Source organism: Lissotriton vulgaris, chromosome 3_1 (genome assembly GCF_964263255.1).
Source record: "Lissotriton vulgaris chromosome 3_1, aLisVul1.2, whole genome shotgun sequence".
In the NCBI taxonomy this organism is placed as follows: Eukaryota; Metazoa; Chordata; class Amphibia; order Caudata; family Salamandridae; genus Lissotriton; species Lissotriton vulgaris.
The window spans coordinates 158003693-158021554 of record NC_141689.1 but is presented as its reverse complement, the minus strand read 5'-3'; the positions used below and the strand labels follow the sequence as shown (position 1 = coordinate 158021554).

At 46.1% G+C, this 17862-nt stretch overlaps 1 long non-coding RNA gene across 2 annotated transcripts; it reads right to left on the bottom strand.

The window, feature by feature from the left end:
* Positions 1-10779: 10779 nt before the first annotated feature.
* Positions 10780-12020, bottom strand: LOC147726142 (uncharacterized). Of its 2 annotated transcripts, XR_015309416.1 has the most exons (4): positions 11920-12020; positions 11698-11788; positions 11492-11594; positions 10780-11037 (listed from the first exon to the last, which is right to left on the bottom strand). It is a non-coding gene; the product is annotated as an uncharacterized LOC147726142 (long non-coding RNA). The 2 variants fall into 2 exon arrangements; XR_015309415.1 differs by having other exon boundaries at positions 11492-11788.
* Positions 12021-17862: the final 5842 nt, after the last annotated feature.

The window sequence follows — 17862 nt, the reverse complement described above, 5'->3', positions numbered from 1 at the left end:
AGGTCATAGGTTTCTGCTGATCCTGCAAACTTTCTCTAAACATCCACCCATTTGTGACGTTTCATGTGACGTTTCTCTGACATTTCAAGTGCAGGCCCATGTGTACGCCTTCTTACACGCCTCCTGTTATGCACATATGTTCTTATCTCTCTCTTTTCACCTGTTACGCCTACTGTATTCGATTCAATTATACTGTTTTACTATATATAATGTGTGATGCTAATAAAACGTTGAATGTCCCTTCCTGAACCTTAGTGGTGATGGAACTCGATGTCCCATACCTCGAGGTATTTCATTAAAGCCCGTATGACTCAGATTCCACGGACTCTGCCTCTCATTTGATTGAGCTATCCTTTTTAACTTTTAATTGTATGGAAAAATGATACAGTAATTTTATTTACCACAAAACAGAGACAGATAAAGTTTCCAGTCGCTGTAATCTTTCAGTTGACGGGATTGCCAGTCCGCTACTGCATTGTCTCGACCCGGAAGGTATTCTGCAATTACTGTGATCTGATGTGCTAGGCAATAGTGCCAGAAGTCCTTGGCGATCTCCGCCAACATTGGGGATCTGGTATCCCCTCAGTTTGTTTATATACCTCACAGCGGAGATATTGTCCATCCGTAACAGAATACAACATAATACTTTCCTGGGTGAGAGAGTGCGAATCGCAAATGACTACGCCAGGAGTTCGAGGCAATTAATATACAACTCCAACTCCTGGAGGGACCATCTGCCCCCCGCGGTAACCTCCGTGCAGCGGGCTCCCCAACCTGACCTGCTGGCACCGTACTCTATGCTCACTTCTGGGAGAGATCCGAAGATCGCCCGTCCATTCCATGCATCGACATGTGTCAACCACCATTGAATCTCCGCTCGGGCATCGTCCGTCAGCGGGACTTGATCCGATTAAGACAGGCCCTTCTGTAGGTGTCTGATCTTGAGTCATTGAAGGGATTGGTAATGTAAAGGGCCCGGGAAGATCGCCTGTATGGATGATGCCAGTAGGCCCACTAAGCGAGCGATCGCCTGCAAGGACATCACTTGTGTGTCTAGAGTTTTTCTCAATTCCTTCTTCAGGTACCTCAGTTTCTGCTTGGGCAATTGAAGCTGGGCCGACAGAGTTTATCACAAATCATAACAATTCCAAGGACTGAGTTGGCACCAGAACTGACTTCGACTTGTTTATGACAACTCCCAGACCCTCTAACATTGTCATCGTTATCTGCAGGTGGAGGGTCGCAAGGGAAGCCGAAGGAGCCATTATTAGGAAGTCGTCGAGATAAACTATTAAGTGTATCCCTTGCTCCCGAAGGTGTGCAATCACCGGTTTCAATAACTTGGTGAAGCAACAAGGAGCCGAGGAGAGACCGAAAGGCAGGACCAAATATTCCAGGCGTCTGGCTCGCCATTGGAACGGAAGGAACCTGCGGTGAGGTGGAAAAACGGGAACTGTCAGGTACGCGTCTTTGAGATCGAGGCGGACCAACCAATCTGCTTGTCTCAGGATGTCGGCAAGGAGATGGATTCTCTCCATCTTGAAATGACGGTAAAGCACGAAGGAATTGGAGTCCTTCAGGTTTAGTACCAACCTGTAACCACCACCCCTCTTCTGTACCAGAAAGACATTGCTGCAGAACCCCGCAGGTCCCTTTTCCCAATAGGCGACCACGTGCTTCTCCAGCAAGTCTTCTACTTTGCGATCTATAAAATGTTTGTCTTGTTGGGAAAAATACAGAGGAGGCGGGAAGTACTCATGCACTGGAGTTTGAAAGAAATCTATATGAAACCCTTCTACTGACTGGAGAACCTAGGCGTCCTGAGTAATGACACGCCAATTGTGAAGAAAATGTTGAATATGACCCACCAAAGGGTAAAGAGACAGAGGGCTTACCTGCTGTAATTTGAGGCTGGAAGGTTCCCCTCTGGCCTCCTGGATGGAAACGTTGCTGGTTGAAACACCTTGTGCGATAAAATGTGCCTCCTCTGGTGGGATCCTGGAAGTCGCCGCGACCGTGGCCGTAACGGGACCTTGCTGGTACTGGCGGCCTGGCAAGCGGCCCCTGCCTCACCCGGCCTGTCTAAAAAGGCCTGTGTGAAACACCCTTTTGATATTTTTCCGGGCCTTTTCCAATGAAGTGAAAGTTGCTACATATTTGGAGACATCTTTTACAAAACGCTCCCTGAACAAGAGGCCGTCCGCCAAGGGACCTGGTTCTGCAGCTGCTAACTATGTTAAGTTGGTATCCATACGCATCAGGAGAGACTTTATGCGCTCTACCGACATGGCACAATTTGCGTTGCCCAAAAAGCAGATGGCACGCTGTGCCCACCCAGGAAGAATATCTGGGTCAATCGGGTCACCGGACTCCTTGGCTAAGAGGGCTAACTCAAGGATCTTGGATAAGGGACCAATGGTATCTAACAACGTATCCTGGCACCCTCACCAGGCCCGATCGATGCCTTTCTTAGGGTCTTTCTGGAATTTTTCAGGAAAGCCAGTATATTCGGGTCAATATCGGGAGTCTCAGCGACTTTGTCAGCTACATCCGGGCGCGGGCATTCCGACTGAAGTCGGTTCCTCACTTCTCTGTCGAAGGAGCGCCTCGAATTCTGGTGTATGTAATCTCTAACCTCCGGAGGAGGTGCCCAATCAGATAACCTTCGATGTATGATCTCTTATGGATTGAAGTCAAAAGGATTGGCGGGCTGATAGACTGGGCGTCTTTTCATTAGCGGTGTTACCTCCCTGGGAGGATGCAGAGGGATTCTGTGGTAAATTAATTCAATATTACCTCATCTCAGAATTTCTATACTTAATAATCATAATTTCAGTTAAAGCAAGGAGAGGATTCCGTGGTGCTCGAGTACAAAAAAAAGGGTCCAGTAACTCGAGTTAAGGGGAGAGCTCCAGCACCTAGCGGGTACAGGAGTGGTCTGCAGCTTTATTCACACATCAGAATATTTATACAGTTTTCAGTCAATAGGCAAAAGAAGAAAAGAGATGTGACAAGAAAAAGGGAAGTGACAAGCAGTAATTTCCAACAGATGTGTCAAGGTAGGGGAGTGTCTTGTGTCTCGTGAGAGTGCATGTGATGTGTGGAAATGTGCTCTCTTTCAGTTGAAGGCCCTTACTCATTCGGGGGTTTATCTCTGGCTTAGAGTCAAGAACAGGAACCATCCTGTGTAAAACAGGAACTATCTTGCTGGTTCTGGGAATTGGCTGAACCACAAGAGTCAAAAAGAGGAACTATCTTGTGTAAAACAGAGACTATCTGCTCTCTGGCTTGCAGTCAAGGACAGGAACTATTTCTTAAGACAGGAACTGTCTGCTGGTTCTGGGAATTGGCTGAAGCACAGGAAGGGGTGGTCAATGAACTAAGATGCCAGGTGCAGGGTGTCTTACAGTTAAGAAAACAGGAACTATCTGCTGCTGGTTCCCAGAATTGGCAGAACCACAGAAATGTGTGGTCAATGAACGGGGGTGCCAGAGGCAGGGTGTCTTGCTTGTGGGTCTGAAGACAAAATGGATGTCACACAAAATGGGTGCTTGTCTGAATGGAAAAATGGCTGTCAGGCAGAAACAGGGAAATGATGGGGCACAATTGTCAATTTTATTTCCACATTCCCTCCTTGCCCCAGAGTGTACCTACATTATATCTCAATTTGCATGAGATCATCTATACATTCTTGTAGCATAATTCTTTCCCTTTCTCTCTGCTGGACAAGTGGTTTAGGAATGCAGTTTGCAGCGCATAGACTGCACAGGGCAGTACCACATTGGATGCAAAGGCAGCATCTTCAGCCCAGGGTAGGCGTCTGTCAGGGCACAAGAAGGCCAAGCTTGAGCTCCGGAACACGTTTGAAAAAACGCGTGGAGCGAGGAGGAAAGATAATGAGCGTTGCGTAGCCCAAAAGGCACACAAAACCAGCCCAATTGGGCTTTGCGACGCGAGGCTCTCCAACAACGCGGGCCAGATGAGGGGAGGCTCCGTGCACTGCCAGGAAGATGCGCTGTGACCTTAGTGAAGGTTAAAGGCAATGGGAAGGTGAGAGCGTGTCTTAGAAGCTAACCGCCAACTTCCGAGAGCCCAGTGCGAGAGCTAGCGCGATATAATGTAAGCAACAATCTTTTACGAAAACTGCGTGCAAGAAATACACAGTGTATTCATTCGAAAGTTAGAATACAGTACAGACAACCATTATTACTGAAGTAATTACAGCAATGCATATCAATTAAAATAATACGAGATATGGCAAGAGTGATATCGAGCACTTAACTCTGGTAGGAGCAGCAAAGAAAGAGGAAGTGTTCCGGTGTGGACAGTTATTTATAGGGCTAATCTCTACGGTGTTTACAATGTGATGCTAAGCATTCTGGGAATGTTTTACTTTAAATATGTTTTGAATGTTCTTATTGGCTGCTGTTAATTTTGCAGTAAAGAGAGAAAAAGCATAATCTGAAGCCTCCGGTCCTGTAATAGAGTCATGATCCATACCTACTTTCATATCACTTACACCACCAATGCAAAAATGCTTTGACAAACATCTCATGCTCCAACACACCCCATCCTGGAAGATTGCACTATTTTTATTTAACTTGGCAATTCTCATGGGTTTAGAAAATTCGGAACATCCTTTCTCCACATGACCCAGAATTTTCACAAGCACCATTTCATCCACATGAAAATAATTGGAACAGCCAAGTGTTTCAATCATAATGTTCCTTTGATTTCAACTGATACCATCTTACTATAGAGACCACCTTACCTTTGTCAATACGCTGGTATAAAAGGCTTACATACAGATACCCTGTCACGCAACGAATAAGGACATAACTCTGAGACAGACTGTCTTCCCTTCAACAACACAAGATGACTGACTCCAGTCACAGAATTACGTGTAACCCTATATGCCCATAACCTTTTCCTAACTGTAGTATACCCTGACCTGCCTGTATTGGGGCGAACATGCCACTGTCCTTTATATAACGATTGAAGCGTTCAACTTGACCATTACTCTGGGGGTCATATAAAGCTGTAGTAATGTGAGATATCTCATGAGCACACAAGGATTCACTCATCTCACAGTAACGCAACTGTACACCAATATTGGTGACTAACATCTCCGGACACCCTTCCTTGTTGAGAACTTCCATTAGGAAATCAATTACAACTAGGGCTCCTGGTGTTATGGTATTTTTTTTTATATTTCCCTCTGTATTTATCCATATTTATTTTGTACCGAACTTATTGGTATTTATCCATATTTATTTTGCGTTTTGAGAGTAAATGGATTCAGAAGATGGTCTATTTCCATATTTATTTAACTGATAAACTTGCACTCATACATCGATGCCTGTCTCATTTTATCAAATTAGGCAGCCAACAATAACAAAACTCTACACCCATAGGTAAATATTAGCATTATATACACATCTATGTTAATCTATGCCTGTATTTAAGTATATCTCATCCAATTTTTTACCTCGTCATGATGTCTATGTTCAGTTGTTGGCCTGAAATTCACGAAGGATAGCATGGACATTTAATCACGGGAAGCACAGTTTTCTATATTTTTCTGCATTTAAAAATAAAAACAGACACAAAACACATTGTTTTTTGGTTGTATTTATCTGTAAAAATCAGTCCAAATGGAAAATTGGGAGCCCTTACTACAACCTGTGTACTGACATTCTTTACACATTTTATTTCAAGCAATTTGGAGTGATAATCAATCAACACCAAAGCAAACCTCATGGAAGTGGAAAGCATTAGCAACCCGTCCCCTGCCCAAGTGGAGGGGGGCCGAGACGGAGAAGGGAGGTGGGGAGGAGGGAGGAGAGGGACCATAAAAAAATTTATTTAAAAAACGTACCTGAACAAAGCCACCACTGCCTGCTGTATTGTGCGCTTCCTCTGGGCTCAGGATCCCAGACTGCACTGCGGCCAATCCTGAAGCTGCATGAAAGCAGCATTGGGATTGGCCTGAGCACCGGCAACTTGTGCTTCCAGGCAGACTGGGAGTCTGTGACTGGTCTTTCCAGCCCCAGCAACAGGTGAATCCTTTGTGACGTTTGAAGAGGCTGAGGAGGCCTTCGGGCTGGGAGGGGGACAATACCTGCACTATCGGGGCCTTCAAGAGGTGGTGAAAGCAGCCTGGCCCCAATTCCCGGTGGCGCCCCTGATCTCCCATACCCTGAATATCGTTCTCTCCTGCGGTAGGGGTCGTAGATTGATTTCCTTGCTTTACTCAGCCATGCGACAAGATTCAGCTCCGCTGGTCCAGCCCTCATGGGGGGCCTGGGAGACAGATCTGAGAACGGCCTTGGACCAGGGACAGCTCAAGCATATAGGGAGCCTCACACGTAAAGTGTCATGAAATGCACGGTTCAAGCTCACACACTTTAATTTTATGCACCGCACCTATTTGACCCCGGTTTCCTTGCAGCGCATTTCAGGTGATAGGGAGGACACCTGTCCCAGATGAGGGGCGGAGAGAGCGGGGTTCTTACATTTGGCCTGGGACTTCACCTTGGTGAGAAGCTTCTGGACGGATGTGGTGGGACGTATAGTCGCCACTACCGGCCTTCGGATAGCACCGACCCCGCTCCACTGTCTGCTGGCTCTGGTCCCTAAGCCTTAGAAAAGGAACCTCTCCTACAAGCTACTGCAGCTCATGCTAGTCCTGGCGCGACGTACGGTGGCCATTATCTGGATGGGGCGGAGGGCTCTTGAGATCTCAGCATGGCTCAGATGTCCGGGAGTGGTCCCTGGCAGAGGAGACTCATATGCAGCGCGCACGCAGGGACGATAAGCTGCAGGATGACCTACAGGCCTGGAGGATCATGTGTAGTGCAGGGCTGGCCCTGAATGATTTGGAGGGGACAAGCGAAGAACTGTACACGCCTGAGGGGTCGGGGACTGATGGGGAGGAGGAGGGTGTTGGGGACTGCTAGATAAGACCATTGTGTAGAATTCGGCTGCTTCCTCACGTTCATATTCATCATTTATTTTCATAATGCTTCTTTCATTCCTCATGGCCGCAGCTGGACCTGTGATACCGGTACCCCTTAGTGCCATAATGAGGTCATCGATCTGCATGCGAAAAGTTTTTTTATCTGATGCCATTTGTGGGGGGAATGTTTATATACATGTTGTATAATCAAAAATAAAGTCTTAAAAAAAAAAGGATGAGCTTTCTCATCCATGGTGAACCATGAGGTTAAGATGAAATTGCTGGAAAATGTAATAAAGTCCACCAGACTCTGAATTCAAGGTCTACTTCTGAGGACGAGAGTGAATTCTGTTTGGGAGGAGAAGCACCTCCTACAAGAGATGGTCTTGAAAGACATAGCGGACCATCATGTGCCAGCGGTAAAAGACCAGTGGTTGGAAACTAGGAGTTCGGAGGGTAAATGAATGGCAGTAGCAACAGTGCTGGTAGAGCTTGGCGAAGAGCAGAAGAAAACGGAGACAAGAGCGGCTGCTAGGAAGAAGGACATGATGATACGGGATCTAGAATACAAGTTTCCCTGACTTGAGATTAGCTACTTTGAGACATTATCAGTCACTACTGTGTGTTAAAAATAGAGATCCTGACCTTAACTGGATGCTTTATTGTGGTACTTTGATCCCCAGACTTACTGTGATTTTGCATCGGGTTGGGTCACTTTTGTGGAGCAGCCACGACGTACAATCATTTCTGGTATTTACTGAACCTCGCATAGCGACTTTTCATGGTTTAGTAAATACAAAGTAATGCAACACATAACACTGCCTCGCGTTACTTTGCGTTAGAGAAGCATTACATAGGTGAAGCATGAACATTCCCATCCATCCCCCCATTCATGTTTATGCAAACCCAGATTTACAAAGACTGCAAACCTGGGTTTGTGCCAGAATGGTTCACTTACTGGACAAAGGTGTAACAATGAGAAATATCTTTCTCCTGGTTACTTCTTATTTCCATTTGTGCCACATTCTCTTCCCTTGCTGCGCCGAGTTGTGTGTAATAATAGTACATTTGCTCCCCAGTGTCTGTAAAGAAGGGAAAGTGTTCTAAGACGACATTCGAACTCTTCTGGACAATGGAGACACAGTCACCCTCATCCTCCTCGACCTCTCCGCAGCCTTCGACACGGTCTGTCATAGCACCCTTTTACAACGCCTCAGAAACGTCGGAATCCAAGGAAAAGCATTGGAATGGATCACCTCGTTCCTCACCGGAAGAACCCAGAGAGTCCGCCTTCCACCACTCAAGTCAGAGGCCACTGAAGTCATCTGCGGCGTACCACAAGGATCTTCACTCAGCCCCACCCTCTTCAACGTATACATGAGCCCCCTCGCGGTCATCGCACGCAAACACAACCTCAACATCATCTCCTACGCCGACGACACTCAACTGATCCTCTCACTCACCAAAGACCCGAACACTGCCAAAACCAACCTGCATGAAGGAATGAAAGAAGTAGCCGAATGGATGAAGCACAGCCGTCTGAAACTGAACTCAGACAAAACAGAAGTCCTCATCCTAGGCACCTCCCCCTCCGCCTGGGATGACTCTTGGCGGCCAGAGGCCCTTGGAAAAGCACCCATCCCGACGGACCACGCACGGAACCTGGGCGTCATCCTGGATTCCTCACTCTCGATGAACAGGCAAGTCAACGCCGTCTCTTCATCTTGCTTCAACATTCTTCGCATGCTCAAAAAAACATTCCGCTGGATCCCCACCGAAACTAGAAAAACGGTCACCCACGCTCTGGTCACCAGCCGACTGGACTACGGAAACACCCTTTACGCCGGTACCACCGCAAAACTCCAGAAAAAACTCCAACGCATCTAGAACGCTTCAGCCAGGCTCATACTAGACATCCCGCGTAAAGAACACATCTCTGGTCACCTGAAAAACCTCCACTGGCTCCCCGTCAATAAGAGGATTACTTTCCGGCTCCTAACCCACGCACACAAAGCACTCTACGAAATCGGACCCGAATGCCTCAACACACGACTGTCCTTCTACACCCCCTCCCGCCAGCTACGATCCTCCAACCAAGCCCTTGCCACTGTACCTCGCATCAACAAAACCACCATGGGAGGTAGATCCTTCTCCTACTTGGCAGCTAAAACCTGGAACTCACTTCCCGTTCACCTTCGCCTTACTCAGAACCACCTAGCATTCAGAAAACAACTCAAAACGTGGATATTTGACAAGTAATTCCCCACCCGTCTTCAAGCGCCTTGAGACCCTCTGGGTATGTAGCGCGCTATATAAATTTACTGACTTGACTTGACTAATTTTTCGAACCTGAGACTGCTAGATTTTCCATTGCTTCCACAAAGAAACACCAACATGTTGTGGATTTTGGAAATATATGTCAGAGGGTAAAATAAAGGCATTTTATTTACAAAGTACCGTGTGTGTACTTCCGGCTTGAGGCTTCTTCCCATATCTAGGTCAGGTTAATATATTAGAGATCAAATAGGTTACATTTGTAGTTTATATGATCAGAGTTTTACAACCCTGATTGCTGAGTCTTGCTACTGAGACACTATCCTACTCTCTGTGCTAAACCAAGTTGTGACCGACAAACCTCAGTAGGCTGATATACTTTCACCGACCTAATTACTATTTTGGTGCTGCACTTTACATATTTCCTTAAGTTAAGGCTGTCTGCTCTGTGCTATAGCTACCAGGGGTTCCAGCTCAGGTGGTTTATTGACTTTGAGAGTTCACCCGGATATGTGTTGTGATTCACTCTTGAACGGAGCAGTCACACACACCAAATAATAATAGAGTTTTTTACACCACCCATTCCTCGTGCCTCTTCTGGCTACAAGTTTTTCATAGTAAATTCTCCACAGTTGACCTGTGCCATTTGTTTCAAGTAGAGCCATTTCACCTTAGCAATAAAATTCGGACCCAGCTCAGCTCGTTCAAGGATCCAGAGTAGGTATCCCAGCTCACCATTGTCAAATGCCTCTTCTGGACAAGCAACATATTATATCTCACTTGCCACTGTAGGTGCAGAAGGTCACTGTGAGAAGGTGGATTAGTTGGACGGGATAGGAGTCCTCACCAAACAATGTCACAAGGTCCAGTTAGGTCTAAACAATTTAGACCAGAGCTCATCTCTTAGTAACTGTGGCCCAGAGCAGACTGGCTTCAAGACTCTTCAGATGTGTCTCTTTAATAGCGCAACGTTCGTAGCTCTACATTGCAGGTAAGCATATATGGCGTACCGCCTGGAGGGTGTGTGAATGCCCCTGACGTTCTAAGTAACAATATTGAGATTAGTCATTGTGACGATCTAAGCTAGCGGGCCCCGCCCGTAGAATGTGTCTCCCCGTGTGTGATGAACATCCCCGGGAAGGGTATATGCAGGGGCAGCAGGTCTCTGAGTGAAGTGACTCTTGCGGTGGGGGGGGGGAGGGGAATAATAATATGTATCTTTTGAACACCTTGAAACCGCATAAGAGAGGACCCCCAACGTTGATCGACCCAAACAAGCACGCCTTGTCATGGCAACTAGACTAACGTTGTTGTTCGACTTTGGGGGGAAGCACCAATGTAACAAAGGGGGGGGGGAGGAGAGAGAAAGTGGGTATAACGTCCATCTCCCTTATTCACCACTGTACAGAAGGAGATAGAGCATCAGGTGTGAAATTATGTATGGCATGTCCCAGGAGTACATAAAAAAAATAATTTGATATGTATCAATCTAGGCAACAGAACGTAATAAGTGGTCGAAATGAACTGAGCTAAAACATAGGTTGTTTGTAAAAAAGGGGTAGTTCAATTTTATTCATAAATTCTTTTAAAAAACACATTAAAATAATAATACATATTCACAAATTGTATGCGACATAATAAATCAACAATACACAGCAACACTTTAAGAGAGAAGGACAAATAATCCAACAAATGAAGGTTATATAAAATGAACACAATTTTTAAGAGAGAAAGGTGTGGCTAAAATAATCTCTACGCGCGTTTCGGCGAACCAGCGCCTTCTTCTGGAGCAGCCACGATAGTATCTGAAATGGGAAAATTCCATAAAACAAAAAATATTATGTACAATAATGCATCAATTTATATTATGTTACACAGAGAAAATTAAAACAAACCAATGTTAAGCTAATAGTCTCAGACTTTCCATTCTATTGTGACCAAGCTTATTAATATTACAATAATACTTTGACGGATTTCTTTTCCTTGCCTTAATGATCATCAAGAAAAATAGAAAAAATGGAGTGAATCCTTTTAACTCATATATTCTTATATGAGATAATGGCCAAAAAAGGGGAGAAGGAGTGGATACCTTTATACTAAATAGATTATTCCCAAGTTGTGGTGGTGAGGAAGCAGGGTTCTTACATAGGATGGCAAATGCGAGGAATCAAATGATTGATATTAGTGATGGAAAATACGAAATATTCTAAATGGTGGCAATTCGCAGCGTGCTATCAACGCGTAGATAAGGTCACTTACTTAAAAAACACGGAGTATATTAACGCTATTTGATGTTCTCAATCTGGATTATCTGTATAATGACTTTCTTTTCTTTGGTTAGGTGACGAAGATATTCTAGACCCTAAAAAACATAGACATTTCATGAACATTGATTGTTGTTTTAGTGTAGTCTATGATTTTCTAACCAGCCCATATTTAATGAAAGGACCAAGCTAGTGTTTTACCTATTTTAGTTAAGGTTTGCAGATAGATATTCCATAGTCACACGATGTAATTTGTTTGTCTTGATTGTTGATTTTTGAATTTCTATATTTCCTAGAAGAAATTATGAGTTCTTTTAGTTTATTGAATCTTTTCTATTTTTGATATTTTATATTAACTAAACAGTTAGTGAGGATACATTAGTAGTTTTTTGAAAACATTTTCATTTTCGAGGATGAAGGTACCTTAAGTGAGGAGTGGGATTTCAGTTAGACCCGCCTGCCGGAGTTAAAATTTATGGCCACGATAATGAATATTTTTGTGGATCCCAAAAGATATAGTCCTCCTGATGTGTAGATAACAAATGGCGAGATTGCCTATAGAATGGATGGAAAGAATTCTGGCATCAATTTTTGGAGAACAGTCAATGCATGGCGACTTCATAGACTTACTGTCTCTTAAAGAAGAAGGACTGATAGTTACCTTTTTACTTGTGCTCAAGGAGCGATGGATTTCAAAGTGGTTTAAAATAACTCCCTGTCTATAAAATGAACAAACAGGGGGGGGGAGAGAGAGAATTCTGTTACCCACTGTTTACTTTGGAGATTATCAGTTAACTAAACAAGTGATCAGAGTAAAATTACCGCATAGGGATTTTAGCGAACACTTACCCAATAGATATCAACAGGGCTCAGAGATTCCGGCGGCGGGACACGGGGGTTCTATGCTCCTTCCACGAAAGACGGCATTTTAAAGTGCCTTTACCTCCTGTATATATACCCTATTTGATTGGATGATTGAGTACACCTGACCTGGTGTTGACATAAAGAAAGGACCAAAAATTAAGAAGAAATGAAAAGAGGACCAGATTCTCTAGAGCAAGAATCAACAGTGGCTCCCACGTAAAATGTCACTGGTGTGAACATGAAAGAAGGACCAAAAAATAGGAAGAAGTAAAAAGAGGACCAGATTCTCTAGAGAAAGAATCAGCAATGGCTCCCACGTAAAATATCACTGGATATACATAGGTGCTGATGTATAGCACAAGGATTAACCAGCTTAACCGAGTGGAAAGCAATTGGGGAGTGGAGCTATATTTTAACTTGGGACTAGAGTCAGATTTAGCTGATGTCAAATCCAAGCAAAAAGATTCTAAATATATAGCGCTTCAAGATTAGGTGCACAAAAATGACTCATTATAGATTTGGTGCTGGTTTTTTCAATATTTTTAGAGTAAAAAAGATTTCTATAGGAAAGTTATTTTTCCTGAAATTCGTAAAAACTGTACTTCCATTAAACAAAAAATAATGCGTGTGAATTTAACGAGGCTCCATGCCTTTTGTTATTTTAGCAAAGTCGAGCATTAATATTCCTTCGATCTAGTTGTTGCTTAATTACACCTGTACGACGAAGTGAGGTGCAGGGAAAGATTCCCCTAATCAGGAGCTTAAACTTTAGATAAAGAGGGAGCAGGGGGAACTACATCTTGGGAGAGCACTGGGATTGACTTTTCTTATTGCTGAATGCCTATTATTAGGTAATTTAAATTAAATCATAAAGAGTGAGAAGCTGTTTTTGCTGCGGTAGGGAGAGTCAAAAGATGCTCTAGCAAATAGCGTGCTCCCATGGCAATTCGCTATTCATTCCTTCTCGAAAGGTGTTGAAGACAAATATCCAGAACACCTCTCTCTTTTTTCTGATGGCACAACCCCCATTGGAGTCTGCAGTATGAATTTTTTCTAGGACTCTCCATTTAAGGTCCTCTGCCTGATGTCCCTTTTCTAGGAAATGCTTCACCATTGGGGCAGCGAGTTTGTGGGTTCTTATCGCTGAACGATGTTCATTTAACCCAGGAGTACATCATGCTTCAGCAAGGACTCGCGTGCAATCTAAAACCTATGATCTCTGCCCCATATGAAAGTGAGACGAATTGGGGGCGATAGGCAACATGTATTCAGATAATGCCGTCTGCAATCTGCGGGTTAATGTCCGGTAGCGAAGGCGAGCCCGCGTCAGTCGATCACTCCGGTGTGGAGCCGGCATCTCCAGACTTTGGCAAGGATCCAACGGAGCTAGTGGGTGAAGGCGATCTGGTAGATTGGAGGGCCGCTACAGTCTGCAATGCCCCTTTCGCTCTAATCTGATCTGGGTCCGGGGCGTTACGAGCGATTGCACATCTCTGCCTTTCTTCCTACACCGGCCACAATGGGGTTGCTTGTGTGCTTTAGAATCCTCTGTTGGTTTGGGCGCTGTTGCCAGACCATTCTCTTCAAGCCAGTCCCAAGCCTCTGAGGGGAATCAAAGTCCCTGATAACTCGAAGGCACGTGGGAAAGAGTAGAGAGTATCAGAGGTCCAAATCCCTAAGTTGTTTCTTAACTGCACCGAAAGCGGCTTGTCTCTTTTGAACATTGGCAGTATAGTCTGGGAAGAAGGAGACGGTGACATTTTACACTTTAGGGCCGGTTAGTTTGCCAACTTCCCGCAGTATGAGATCTCGGTCCCTAAAGTTCATCACAAAGAACAAGAAAGGACAAGGGCGAGCCACCGGAGGGGTTTACGGTCCGGCACTCTATGGGCCTGTTCCACTACAAACTGCGGGGAGAGCACCCTGAGGGCAGCAGATCTCTCATCCAGGTTTCTGTGAAGCCTTCTGGATCATGTTCCTCTGCCCCCTCTGGTAGTCCAACCACCTACACATTATTGCGAAGCGACCTCCCTTCAGCGTCATCTACCTTCTCCTCTAGGGTGCATACGCGGTCCAACAGATCTGTGGGAGGGCAGGTTTGATGAACAGGCGTGGAGGCTTAAGTAAAGGTTTAAATGATGATTTATTAGACAAAGTAAGAGATGTGGATTGGTGCGATACAGTTAAAGGGTGATTTTCTTCTTCATCCGACGAATCCTGTGAGCTGGAATGTTCTGGTGAGGACAAAGGTGATGTTCTTCCTTCTGGTTGTCCTTGACCGTGGCGGTCACCCCGGAGGCTCATAGGAGGATAAAGAGAGTAAAAGGAGCCATCAGAATGTTATATGGCACTATTTTAAGGGTATACTGCCATCACCACACCTTGGTGCACTATATTTGCTACGGTGCCTAGAGAGTTCTAATAGCCAAGGATGAAGTAAAGGAGAAAGGAAGAATGGAATTGGGGAAGGAAAAACCGTTGGAGGAGTTGAATTTAAGTGCCTAAGTCGTGAAAAGGAATGGTGCACACTCGTTCAAAAATAAGGGTTCTTTATCGGTGGGCGTATCTGTTCACAAAAAGGTTTTAACACTATTACCCTCTGTTAAACGCTTTTGTCCCCTGTCCCGAAATTCCCCACCCACTTCTTTTCCCACCCTCACTCTCTCTCTCAATTCTCATTCAAACACCTGGCTCCGCCGTAACTCTCCGAGTCACGGCCACTCCCCAGCCACCTCCGGACACCACCAGTCCTCGGACCAATCGTCTTCAACGTCCTCGGTACTCTCCGCCGGCGTCCAGGTCTTCTCTGTGTCGGGTCCCGCGTCTTCTCTCCGCAAACCGGGTCCCACGTCTTTTCCTTTCCTCAGGTCGGGCCCCGCGTCTTCCTTCCTGGTAATCTCTTTCCCGCGTTCTTCTTCCTCCCCGTCACAGTCGTTCCACTCTCCTATTATTGGTCCAGAGCATCCTCTTCTGGTTCGCAAAGGCGGAACTTCCGGGTTACAGCTCTGACCGCGTCCCTGTGGAAACAGAGTAGAGGAGTCTGGATCTCGTGGTCTGGTTGGAACCGTCACCCATTTGGTAAGGGTATTGCTCTGCTCGGTAACTTTCTCACAAGATCCTATGGCATTAATGCACAATTTCGAGATCGGGGCAGAAGGTCTGCCAGCGTGGTCTCCGCACGGCCCCAGGAACCCCCCCTCCTGCCCCGATCGGTCTCCCCTAGGTTCCGAAGGTAACCTCCATAACAGAGACAGGATTAGCATAGGCCCGAACCGGCTCCCGCACCATAACACTCAGGCAGTTCCTACTACTTCACCCAGCACTTGGGAGAGGGTGGGGAGGCCTAGGCCCGCCCTACCCCGGGACTCCCCCACCTCAGCTATACAGTGCTGCCGCAGGCTCACCTGATGTGTTGCTGTCCGTGGCTGTGTACCTCACAGGATGTCACCTCTCAGCCCGGGTGAGGGCCCTCTCCGTCTCTGCTATCCTCGGAACCACTCCAGATGCAGGCCCACCGCCCCCGGGGGCAGCGAACAGCGCCCTGCTCGGTCGCAGCATGAGCTGACACACCTTCGTTGCTGCCTTCAAAGGACAATACTGCAGGAGATCAGAACCGGCAGGCCCCCCACCTCCAATTAATAGGGCCTTGTATATGTTTCTCTGACCTTGGGTGACTTCATGGCCGTCCTGGGCTCCAGACTCCGCCACGGTTCCCCTGGGCCCAGAAGTGGGAGAGGGCGCCAAAAGGAAGGATCTCACCCCCGGAGCACTCAGCCCGGCCACCTCACACCATCTTCTCTAGCTCAAGGGGGCAAGGACAGCGGGCACCCACCTCCTCGCAGCTAAGGCCGGATCCACGTTACTTTGGCTGCGAGTAATGTAGCGGGCATGGCGGCTTCAGCAGAGACACTGCCGAACACTGCGAATCGGCCCGTTTGCGGGGAGAAAAATGCCTGATGCATCTGGCCCTAGGTGAAGTATGGCTTTCCTTTACATTACAGTGGGATTATTCAGCATGCAGTGGAAAATATATAGTTGTTCCCACGCATGTTTTTATTGATCAAATTCATGTAATGTTTTCATATTATCAGAAAAGAAGGATGACAAAGATTCCATCAAGAAATTCATGAAGCATGTATACGAAGTGAAACATCTTTGAGCGACTGGCCCGATATCCTGTTGAATAAAAGGGGCTTATTTCCCAGATTTACCGGATTTTGCAGCATCAAAAGACGACGCCCTCCCACCCCTATCAATGCAGATGGCAAGCAGAATCAGACACGGACATTACTCCCGCACAGTGGAGTAGGCTGTGGCAGAATATCCCCAAAGTATACCATAGCATCACGCAGCGGGAAAATGCCTATAAGCTCATGACTCAGTGGTACTACATGCCCCAACGTCTCCACAAGATGTTCCCTACATCCTCCCCTTTGTGCTGGAGATGCCGATCTGCATCTGGGGATTTTATTCATATTTGGTGGACATGCCAGTCGCTGACTCTATTCTGGAAGGAGGTCCTTAGCCACATCAAGAGGGTGCTGGGGTTCCCTTTGCGTGAGGTCGCGAGCACAATCCTACTAGGTATTAAACCTGCTAGCCTGAAGGCGCTAACCAGGAGCGATTGGACCTTGACGCTCCAAATGTTAGGAGCGGCCAAGCAGCTTATAGCCCTGTATTGGAAAAAAAAGCGATGCTCCTCCATTCGCAGCCTGGTTTGTTAGTTTATGGCATGTTGTCAAAATGGAGCTCTTCACAGCGCGGCTGCAGGCGCGCGACACACGCTTTAAGGCTGTTTGGCAACCTATAATTCAATACCTCTACACTGTTGAACATGCGTGTCACATGCCCACCAAGCTCAGGACGCTGAGCCTTTTTGGAGATGCTGTTATCCCCCTGACCCAAGCAGATTGCTTCCCTGCAATACGACTCCATCGCCACCGACAATGGGTCAGACTTATTGCCCTTCTTTCCCCTCCCCTGCGCGCACTTTCCCCTCCCCTGCGCGCACTACTCGCACTCTCGCTTTGCTGTCCCTCCTTTTTTCTCTATGCTAATTTCTTTTCGTCTGTCCTTTCCTCTCTTCGCTCTACCACTCTTTGGGTTCCTGGGCCCTGTTGGGCCAATTATTGAGTCTGAGCTAGTTGCCTGTTTGTTACGAAAGTGGACCATAGGGGTCTAACCTCTCCACAGAATCAGATGGTATTACATTCTGCAATATGGAACGCGACCGGCCCCTCGTGGGTTGTAGGCGCAACGCTGTGTACACTCTACCTTTCTACAGAGATTCCTAACGAAGTTCATGTACTGTCCAGTCATACGTCCGGCCCTGGATAGGGTTGTAGGCTTAACGCTGTGTATCTAATAGTCCTGTGGTGTGTGTTTTTGTCAGAAAATAAAAAAGATTTGAAACAAAAGAAAGGTAACACTATGGGATAATGATGAAAAGGGAAACTGAAGAAGTTGTTAAGATATCATTTAGACTGATATTAGAATTAGAAA